The sequence below is a fragment of the Teleopsis dalmanni genome, chromosome 2 (assembly GCF_002237135.1).
Source record: "Teleopsis dalmanni isolate 2A chromosome 2, ASM223713v2, whole genome shotgun sequence".
NCBI classification, from domain to species: Eukaryota; Metazoa; Arthropoda; class Insecta; order Diptera; family Diopsidae; genus Teleopsis; species Teleopsis dalmanni.
The window spans coordinates 151,571,334-151,583,348 of NC_051847.1; the positions used below are offsets into that span (position 1 = coordinate 151,571,334).

Here is a 12,015-nt window from a genome sequence, read left to right on the forward strand (position 1 = left end):
TTTTCAGTTATTATTATTTCTATTATTATTATTTCACGGCTAACACGACTAACTTTGAGATATGTTGCAAAATACATGAAGAATCACTCTTAATCTAAGCCATATAGAGATTAAAGAGATCTATATGGGGAGATGACAAATATTGTTAACATATATTTAGTTCAATTGTTAATAACTCTCTCTGTTCGAGAAAATACAGAAAAAAGTAATAATTTTTAGTCGCAAAATAATAGCAAAGTAGTTTGGTGGAAACTTTAAAGCATTTTTTAAAAAATTTATATAAATCCATATTTCTCTTCTTCTTCTTCTTTAATAGCAATCTTGACAGGTACAAGTTACTAGTAGAATATTCTGTAATTATGTTAAAAATATTTGTTGCTAACAGGGATGTATTGTTTGGATTGATTAAGATTTTTGAATCAATAATCAATTTATGTGCATCAATTATATTTCTATAAAATTCCGCCGATACTATTTTGTATTGATGCAATATCTTAAGCAGTGAGATTTACGCAGAAAGGATCAGTTTTTGTGAAAGGAATCTTCGAATATCTGTTATTGGCAAACACCTTTTGCTTAAGAGTTTAGACAAGTGTGAATTATTTGTTATTAGCTAACCTATACTCAGTTCTGCTGCTTAGAACCATTGAGGGTTTAGAGAACTATATTTAGCAGGAACTATATTTATACCTGTTTGACTATTCATATAAATATTATAATAACACTGACTCATTTAAAACGTAAATGTTCTAATGTTCTAATGGTAAATGACACTTGGATAGAACTTTCTAAAGCATTACCTAGCATTCAGTTTAGTAGCACATATTTCAGTGGAAAAATTTTCCAATTACATGGTTACAGGGAAAAACGCTGAAGAGCTATTTTACACTACCATTTTCTAAGATTTCTATTTTAAATTTAAGCATTGTGAAAGATATGTTAGAAAAAATTTGCTAAATAAAATCAAATCGATTTAAATTAAAATATCTTCTACTAAAGTAAGTTTCAATGAATTTTTCTAAAGCTTTACAGAGCCATTTTTATTTATTACACTTTTTATATTATCCCTTTAGATTGCAAATAAGATTAGATATTTCTGTAAAGGTACATCAGAAAATACTTTGTCGTGCTGTTATAAATATTTATTATCTCCTTTTTGTGTGGTATCTAGTCATTATTTTTTTCTTGTTATTTTGAAGCAATTAAGCAGTACGCCAGTTACCCAAACCACAGCGCCTGCCAGCACATTTACTCGTACTTAACCATTAGGTTTTACTGATTTTAGCACATATGCTCCGTTTACTAGATACTCGTACTTTACGTACATAGAAACGTACTCGTGTCTCTACATATAGATATAGTATATATTTTTTGTGTTAATTCTTGCATGGACATATTTATGCATTTCCCTGAAAAATAACTCCTACTTAGCGGCATGAAAGATATTTTTTAATATACATATTGTATATCATAGTTTGTCGCACGTATTGACGTGGCACGTAAAGAACAATACCTACATCTGCACTTAGCGAACGTCGAATGTCGAACGCTTATATTATTACGGGCATACTATATACTAGGTATATCTTTTTTGTGCCATACTTTTACAGCTTTATTTTTTCACTGCTGATTAGATAGTGCACACATATTATAAAATTGAAACAAAAAAATTTATAAAGGTATTAAATGAGTATGAAAGCGCATTGGAGACAACGGAAAATGCTCATGTGTTGGCTAAGTTATTAGGCGTCGGGCTTTCTTCCTTCTGTTAATGAGTGTCCAGAAGGGTACGCTTACGCTTTCGTGTCGCCCATTTGCGCATACATTAGTTTACCTGTTGTTGTTGATTTTTTCTTTTTTATTAATAAAAGTATTACTTTTGTTTCGTGTAAGTATACGTATCTGTCTATCTAACAGTTTTGTTTCTTTTTTTTTTGTTTTGTTTTCAGTTTGTAAAATTATCAGCAAAATATACGTATTTCTATATCTATCTAGATATCTTTCTATGGCATTAAAATCATTTCATTGCACTGTAATCAAGCATATTTTCTTTTATAAATACTTTTTTTAACAGCACAAATTACTCAAATGTATCTATGGGCTGAAATAATCAGACAGACATGGTACATACACTGATATGTACCCGGGTATTTACAATAAAGTTGAATTTTTTGTACTTTGCTTTGGGATCATATATTATTTATTGATCGCGATTGGCGACACGAAGCTTAAATATAATACAACTTAAGTGCCTTTTGTTTAGCTTAAGTTTTGAAGGACATTATTTCATTTAAAGGATATATTTATAATTGTTTCATGTGCAATAGTAATTTATAAGGCGTATAATTTAAATAATACACCTATAGCAATTTTGAAAATTTGAAAGGAGAGTATATATATTACTTGAGTAGAAATTTTTTTTACTGAGTTCTTACCTACATGAAATGTAGTTTTTAAAGATATATCTAGCAGCAAGTATGTACATATGTTAGATAAAATACTTAAAGTAAATAAGTATTTATCGACTTCGGTGATAGCTGCATGAAGCTACTATACTATTTTCATGACAAGCATAAAATATGAATAATAGGTGGGTTTATTATTGAATGATAGAACACAATACAAGCTTATTTATAAAGAACACTATAGTTAAGAACTATTTAGCTGAACAAACTTCTCAGCATTATAATTGTACAAACGTATATGCTGTATAGAGTTAATATCAATCCATACCTTCGCATATAGTTATGTTAGAGTTTTCTCAGAACTGATGCAGTAAAACAATTTGATGTGACTTGAATACTATGGCTTTAGCATCACCAATTGAAAGTCAGTTTTATATCTTATCATATTTTTTATTGCAGTTCCATTTCATATATAATAGTTAAATCTTGATAGTTTTGTATTTTATATGTAATAAGCTTTTATGCTACTTTAAGCTATCGAAGTTCCTTAAATTGATAGTGTTCATTATTTATTCTATTGTCCAATGAATACATAATGGACATTATCAATGTAAAGCACTTCGATTGAGATCTGTATGTATGTAGATTTAATCATAACCTTCAAGTTCTGAATTGTATTGATGAAATAATTTTTATATATTTTAATATTTTTTATAGAACAGTGTATATGGTTAATGTTTCTTAAAATTCAATTATACTTTTTCTAAAACTATCAGTTGGGTATCTAATGCAGTTCATTTGTGTGTAAATTTAAACTATTGTGTTCAAAAATTTATATGTATTAATCTTTGTATATAAATTTTAACTATTTTATTTGATAATTAATAAAAAATGATAGTAAGTATCAACTTCAATTCTATTCTATACTTCAATGTACTTCAATTCTATGTCTAATTTTATGCTAAAACAAAAACGATCTGTAGTCCATATAAAAGAAAATATTATGTTGAAGCTATTTGAGCCAGTTCACTTGAGCACTTTTACTCTTTCGTAACTCGAGGTATTTTTAAAATCCCACTTTACGCCTTTACTGGATTATTGTTTATCACTAGATCAGACTAAGCAATAATTGACCTCAGATCTGCATACCTCCCCGAGAAGCCTGTAACCATTCTGAGATTTGATAACGCGGTGTTGGAAAGTCTGTCAGTTTTCGCAAATAATTTCAGGGCTCTATCCTTTATGTATTTTTTGATGGGATCAAAAAACGAAGTATACAATTGTCTAATGATATAAACTTAAAGAGACTCCAATCACTTTTATCAATAAATGTAAACACTCGAATTGAGTTATTATATTAAAATAATTTTTTTTTTAGTTTGAAAAGTTATCCTCTAAATTTTTTATTAATTCTTCAAAATGGACTTACATTAAATTGTTAACAAAAGTTTTACTAATTTTTTATTTTTTATGTAACATCCGTTTGTACAATTGTATAAAACTTGAAAAAGAACTTTAATTTGAAAAGTCACTTGACTATTTAACCACTTTGGAAAATGTCAGAAATTTTTTCATATACAAATAAAAAAATACAATATAATTTGAATAACGTAAGTGTTTATATGAGTATAATGCCTTTATTATTATTTCTTATGCCGGAATATTTACAAAGTAATGAATTTCATTAGCCAGAAAAGTGCTCTAATATCTGTCTTTAGTGTGACATATGTTCGAGCAATTAACTTTTAACACGACATTTCCTTTCTTGACATAGAACGACAAACCTGAACGTTAATCGAAACGGCTATCACATGCACACATAGTTCATATAAAATTAATATCAAAATATATAATATTTCCACTGCCAGTGGAAATAATTTTCTAAAATGCGCATTTTCTATGTGTAGTCGTATGACTTTCTTGTATTAAGTAAAAATTTTAATATAGAAAAAAATTGAAATAGATCTGATAAAATGCAGTTACAATTTTCTATAAAATATTGGTCGCAATGGATTTCTTTACTTTACTTTTCGTGCCAAGTTTGCATGCTTTTACCTACAACGTATTTCAGTAACTAATGGCAAATAAATAGTAGTATATATGGCACTACACTGAGAAAGTTAGAATGAACCGTGACTTAGAAGTGATTAGTAGAATTGTAGTAGTGCATAAAATTATTAAAACGTTTAATACCAATATACTGGTCATTATTATAAAGCAAACACTATCGCTGATGCATACCTATAAAAGGGATCTCTCTGCACTGGCGACAGAAATGTCTGGTTTCTGTTCTTTTGGAGAAGAAATGCGAAAAATTGCAGTCCTTACCATATTTACTGTCACAGCAATAGTTGAGCAAATAAAAACGAAACTGTTTTCGGTTTTCTTTGTACATCATATGTCCTTTGGAGTCAGAGAACTGGTTCTCACGGTAAGCCGCACATAAATAATTTTATGGATATTTTTGTAGAGCAAGTACCAGCAAGTATAAGTAAGCCATTTATGAATACTCTTATTGAGATTATTGTAGAGCAAGTACACTAGGTGAACTGCTCTTCAGTAATCTTTTGTAGATTACTGTTGAGTAAGTACCGTAGGTGAACTATTAATACTACTATTACTATTGCTCATTTCTCCCAGTGGGAGAAAGGGATTCAATAATTCTTCTTTAGTGCTTCTCTATAGATGTCGTTCTATGTATATCATGCTTCAGCTAGCTCACTTTCGACCGTTCTTCTCTACGTTTTCGCTGGCGCATTAGGTCTTTGGCTACCTTTTAAATTCCATGCCAAAGCTAGCCTCGTTATGTAATTTCTCGGTTGTCTAAGTGTATGGCCTATCTACTTCCACTTTCTCGGTTTTATCTCAGTTTGTACTGCATTTCGATTTGTTTGGTTTAGCAGGTGTTCATTTGATGTTCGATCTGGCCACTTGTTGACAAATATTTACAGCTTTTTCGCTATATGTCTGGGGTGCTTTAATATTTCACAGCTGTAGTACTAGATAGATTCCACATTTATGTTAAAGATTCACATTCTGACTGCCTACTCAGAGAGCTGGTTCTTTGGATCTCACAACACTTAGTTTTCTTGTATAGCTGCTTCAGAAGGTTTATAATCTTTTCTGTCATTTCCCCTTAAAATTGTCGAAGGCTTTTTGAACCGTAGGTGAACTACTCATCAGTAATCTTTTCGACATTTTTTAGAACAATTATCCTAGCTAAGCCGTTGATCAATTATCTAGTGGGGCTAACCGAAGACAACGAATTTCAGAGGTTCCTGGTATTACGTCCTATATCCTTGTAAAATAATTGCCTATATAAAAAATAATTTCTGTGTTTTATCTTCATTTTATACTTAATGACTGCTTATAGCTTACAAAATATAGAAGTTAAGCTAACCTGCATTGGAGGCAAAATATTAAAAATAGCTTTTTGTCATGTTCCATATAATTATGGTTTCAAACTAAAACTGTACTCGTGTATGGAAATTCGTAAATGTTAAATGCAATAAACTTAAGTATAAGCGTATCTATTCAATTCAATGTTGTCGTGGTTATTTTATGGCTACTATTACACTTGCTTTATCTGCCAGCACAGATCTTAGTAGTTGCCATTTTCTGTGTTTCAAAAACATTAAATTTTTATATTAACATCAAGGTTCCCATATTAAGTAAACAATCAAGCAAGTACAACAGTTTAACAAAAAGTTTTTTAATAATATTAATTGTTGCTATTTTCTGTTGGTGTAGTACTCGTATTAGTTGTAGAATGTTTAGCTAAAAGACTATAGCATGCGAAATTCTAGAATAAATGCCTTAATATATATCATAGTTGCGCATTAGATATTACTTGTAATAATAATAATTATAGTTATACTATACATTAAAGTAAATGTACAGTATTTTAGTAAGGCTACATCGAAATGAAACTTAATATTTCTTCTGTGTCAAGCTTGCATTTATTTAATGAATATGCGACAATTTAATTTTATGCAATTTATAAATATTAAACGGGAATTCTTCAAAGTCATTGCACATTTACTTGCAGTATGAATCAGCCTTACTTCCATTGTTGTGGACTTCAACATACCCAATAATATATACGCGTACGTGTATCTGTGAAATATTTTAAATAAAGTTTACAAGCAAATTGACTTAAAAATTAAATTAAATTGATTTCAATGCTCGCCAACCAATAAAGCCAATGAGTACGAGTATGACAACATAAACAACACAATGATGCACCCACAGCTGACAAAGACTCGCCTCCCAATCTGTGACAAAATTCTACTCGGAACTCGGTACTCAGTTTGTACCGGCAGCACTTCTTACAATAGCAGCAACGAATTACTGTGACAAATTTTGTTTGCAAAAGTTTACTCTTATTTGTTATTTATTAAATCTTATAGAACTTATTTAATTTACAAGTTGCCATTTAAATTCTGAATCCATTTCCTTACTGGGACGACAAAACCACAGATGACCGTCACATTTTGCATTTCATGACAGAAATCTTTTGTGCGAAGACGTTATTGAAAATAATCTAAAATGAATTCATTTCGGAGGAATTGCATTCTTAATTATGGAAATTTCCAAACTGCATGTTGTTGACAGATTCTACTGTACAAGTCAACACTTGTTTATACAAGAAAATCAATTTAAGTTTTAGTTTATGATTTGCCAGGACTTTTCGCATTAAATTTTATTAAATTTATTCACTTATTTATTATTGAGAAGAATTTGTTACTTGTCGAATATGGATATTTAATAAATTTGTGAAGCCCCATCTATTAATGACGAACATAACTAAATTTGAAATTTCCATTTCATTTTAATATTCATTTTAATATTTTAATATTCACTTTAATATTTCGTCTTTAATATTAGACAATCAAAGCTAAAGGCTTACTGGGATAATATACTAGGATTAACACTATAAAAATTAATTATTGGTACCTATAACAATAGGTTGGTATGGACCTATCAAAAGAAAAACTAATAATTAACTCAAGAATCGTAATATGACACTGTAAACTAAAATACAACCTTACGAATCTGGGTACGAATGCAAATTGTAGATTCTGCGAAGAGAATAGGAGTCAACTACACATATGCTGTTAGAATGCCCTGAGCTAATGCACAAACGGAATAGACTCCTTGGAATGTACATCCTTGTGGAAGAGGCAATAAAACTCTGTAAAGTAGGTTCTACACTACTTTGTATTGACGCAACAGGGCTTAGAGATTTACTCTAAACCCGGCAGGGTGCACAATAGACTAGACGGTTGCAGTGCCACAACTCTTAACAATAATAATAATATTTCGTTCTTTAAAAGAAAACAACCAATGTTGTTTATTTTTGTTCTGTAAAATCATTCTTTGTCCACAAGTCAATTAAATCTGATGTATCAGTATATTTTTGAGTTATAGAAAAAGGTGAATATTGCACAATGATTAAATTGTTGGTAAGAAAATACTGTACAGTAATACCTAAATGGCAAATGTCTCAAGACATTTACTTTTTACAAACAATGGTTTGTTTAAAACTGATTCTACAAACCCTAAAGATGACCGGTTGTAAAACCTAAGTTTAAAGATCAATCGTTGATAAAGGAGATAATTTTTGTGAGATCTATTCTTGGGATATCCATCAGGCCTTTTTATAGTGTAGCGTATAAGAAGTAATAGTAAGAAAACAACAAAGAAAATAGTAATTACTAGCGTTTCACTAGTAATGCTTCAAAATTGGCTGGTCTGAGCATTTTGGGAGCTATTGCTTAATTGTCTCTTTCACATAATACGGTCACGACGATCGGTTATGAAATACAGTCTTAAAATTAAGACAAAGGGATTGATAAAGGAGATTATTTTAGGAAGATCTATTTTTAGAATGTTCTTCAGTCCTAATAGTTATGAAATAAAGTTACAAAATGAAACTGCTTGGATTGGGAATTCATGGAATTTATAGCTTTCTGTTGTGAAATGTCTTAGCATTTAGGACTTCGCATTTACAAAGAAAGTTTAAAATTAATTTAGTTTAAAGATTTTGATAGTCGTTTTCCATTTATATTCTTATACTCTTCGAAATTGTGTATAGATATGTTTTTGAGGACCTCTCAATGGAATCTGTTTGTTTCTATGCTGAGAATGATTTTGATACTAGTCCAGCTGTATTTGGCACTATTTTATTCAAAATTGGGTTATCGCAGGAATATCATTTATAGTGTAGAAAAAAATATCAATTTCTTAATTTTTTAGATTCTTTTCTAAAATTTATTGTCCAGCTTGTTAAATAGCTAACATTTTAGCTAAAGAGATATTGATATTATATCCTTTTGAGTTAGAAATTTCTTTGTGCTTTCTCCGCATTCCATCTTCGATTCATCCTTGAAGAAGTGGTAATTCGATCATCTGTGTTAAATTCTTTTAACTCAATCGTTTTTTAAATTCATTTTCGAGGCTATTCCATACTGATTGTCAGGTTATGTGGTATGTAGTATGCTAGTATGTAGCTATGCTAATTTGATATGGTTTTGTAGTATTTAATCTATTGCAGTTTATATGTTAAGGTAGATCATTAGATCATTAGATCTACCTTAACAACACAAATAATTGCTTATAAATGGGTTTATTATAACTATTTGCTTTTAAGACGTTCTGTTTACTTACTTTTATAATTAGAGTCTTATATAATAAGAGTCTTATATAATAAAAAAAAAACTTGCTTATAGTCAACAAATAAAACCTATACGATTAATTGGAGATGATACAATTAAAGGTTCATCTACTAAACCCCCATCATAAAGGTGTTTCATCCACAAAAAAAAATAAAGAAATAATTGAGGTATAATTTTAGTAATTCTTCTAAAATTTTTCTCTATATATTATAAATTATAAATTTATATTATTATAAATTTATAATACACTGAAAAAATTTATAGTCTGTTATTTTTAGTTAAAATTATTATTATAAAATTGCAAATATTGTTATCGACATTAATTATTCCTAAGTATTTGTTTCTTTTGCTATAGGATGGGCAAAATACATATAATTATATTATAGTATTTAATTTTAATATTATTGAAAATAATTGAAATATATAATATTATTAGTATTATTTTAAATTAATGTTATTATTTTAATTCAAACATTTTGAGTAAAGTTAACAAACGATGAATACCTACATTATTTATATCAAATAATTCCATAAATAATTTTAAATAAAATATTTTTATGTCTTATGACAAAAAATTTCTTTGGAATAGAAAAGATATAATTATTTTATAATTTCAATTTAATAATATAATTTAAAAGTTAGATCTCTTGAATAGAGTTAAAAAAATTATTATTCATTCATGAATAATTTCATTAATACTTGAGTTGTCAATGTCAAGTCATAAATTATTCATTTTGTATCTTAATTAAAATTGTCTTTATGTGCATCTTACAGAATAAAATGCGACGTATAAGTAAATACGACAAAAATGATTAAAATGTGTTGTTTATGACAATAATGACAATGTCTTTCAACCAGCACAACAAACTGAACAACAGAAACACATCCAGCATCAGCAACACTAACTGCAGAGGAATGAAGTCCTCAATAAAGACTTAAGCGCACCATGAATAATAGAAAAACTGTGGTTGCAGACAGCTTGGCAGCTAAAGCAGAGACCAAGTAATTGTCTAAGCAAGGGTTTATACCGCAATTGCAATTGCAACTGCAACAGCAACAGCAACTGCAGCGTCAGCGTTGCAAGTTTAGCAACATATTAGCTGCCGGATATGCTAATAAAAGTCACCAGCAACTCTTATACATACGATTGTGCCATGGCAAAAGTTAAAAAACTACAAATGAAAACATAAACAGACACGCAGATTTAACACTTCTTGTCAGAAATTGATTGAAGTAGAGTAACCCTCACTGGGGTAAAATGTACTGCATTTATGAATGAAAAATGCGAAGCAGTCGAAGATGATTGCATCGCGTACTGGAGCACAACTTAAGCCATGGATGCACTCAAATAGATGTGCACTAATATTTGAAATGAGGAAAGGAACCAATTTTCAATGCGGAACTAGCGTAATTTATAATAATTTTTTCTCCATAAAACAATTGTTATTGTTTGGAATAGATTTTTTTTTGTTACTTATTTTATTTTCTTTTTTTCTTCTTTTGCTCACATAGATACATTAGTAATAGACTGATTGATATATGTAAATGTGTTGGTGCAACTAAAAGAAGCGGCTTTCTTTTTTGCTATTTGGGTTAGTTTAAATAGGAGTGGGAATTTTTCTTTTGTATTTAACACTTCTTCAGAGCGTTGCGTCGGCTGTGGTCCAGCATAGATAACATAAATTGAAATTAGTTCAATTTTCTTGTACAACTCTTGTATTTTTTATCAGTCAGTTTATTTAATAATAAGTGCTTGTAACTGTTGGAAAACTGCATGGGAACTATTATTTTCAGTTTATTATTATATTATTTTTTTTTTGGTTTGGGCTACTGAGCTAAGTAAGAAATTTCAAAAAGTTTGACCAAAAAGGAAATTATTAAAAATTATTGCTTGAGCAAAATTTTTCCTTCACCCCTGACTGTGAGATATGCTTTTATAGTATCTCATAGTAGCAGTTATAGTTGTAGTTTTAGCTATAGATCGTGAGAAAGTACACCCTCAATTTATATGCAGTCAAAGGAAGTTATTTAAAATAAGGCGCTGAACTTATTGATATCATTTGTGTTTGGAAATTTACATAATTTAAGCAATTTAGTTGGAAAGAAAACATATTCAAGGAAAATGTGGTTGGTCTTTAGATACACTTACCTTGGCGGTAAGGTAGGGTAGGTCGTTTCTACTTCAAACACTTTTGTAGTTGCTTTGCTTGGTGGTTTACGGTTCTGCTTCAAGTAGTCTGTATGCAATATTTAAGTTATGCACATGCCTTGCAAGAGTGCAATATGGTTGCTGCATGTTGCATGATTTTTAGTTTTGTCATAACAATTACTGCAATAATCATGGCAAGGCTAGTAGTTCCGGCAAAGAGGAAGTTTACCTTTTAACGCACTTCCGTATAAGAATTCCCATATAAGTTAATTTTACTCTACAGAAAATTTCTTAAGTTCATTATCCTTGTGAGAAAATATCCATAGAATTAGTGTTGTGGAACTTTGTTACTTTTATTTTACTGTTCATTTAGTAAATTTTGGTTTGTTTTTATTTACAAGTTTTCATCAAGCGTGACCGCAATTAAACAAAAGATTGCCTACATAATTATCTCAACACTTTGACTTTAACGTATTTTCCTACCAAGTGTAAGAAAAAAGTGGAATAGGTTAAGTTATGTCACTTGCATTACATACTTTATATTTTCTCGAATTCTGTTAATGAGATTCAAACTGGTTCGAAATAAACCAGATGTGTACATTTATGTTAAAGTTAAAAATTTGATATAAATTGTTTGAAGTGTTTGTTAAAAGTTTTTAGCGAAGATATTGGAAAGCAAATGGATTTAATATAAAAACTTGCAGAATCTAATGCGATTGCATTATGTGTACGGGAGGAATAGTGACATTTTTGATTTTTGTGGATTAAAAGAGGTACCAGCTTC

The 12,015-nt window shown here is 29.5% G+C and overlaps 1 long non-coding RNA gene across 1 annotated transcript in view; it reads right to left on the reverse strand.

The window, feature by feature from the left end:
- The window catches only part of LOC119678441, a 112,285-nt gene that overhangs the window by 12,133 nt on the left and 88,137 nt on the right, over positions 1-12,015 (reverse strand). The gene's annotated exons all lie outside the window — the stretch shown is intronic.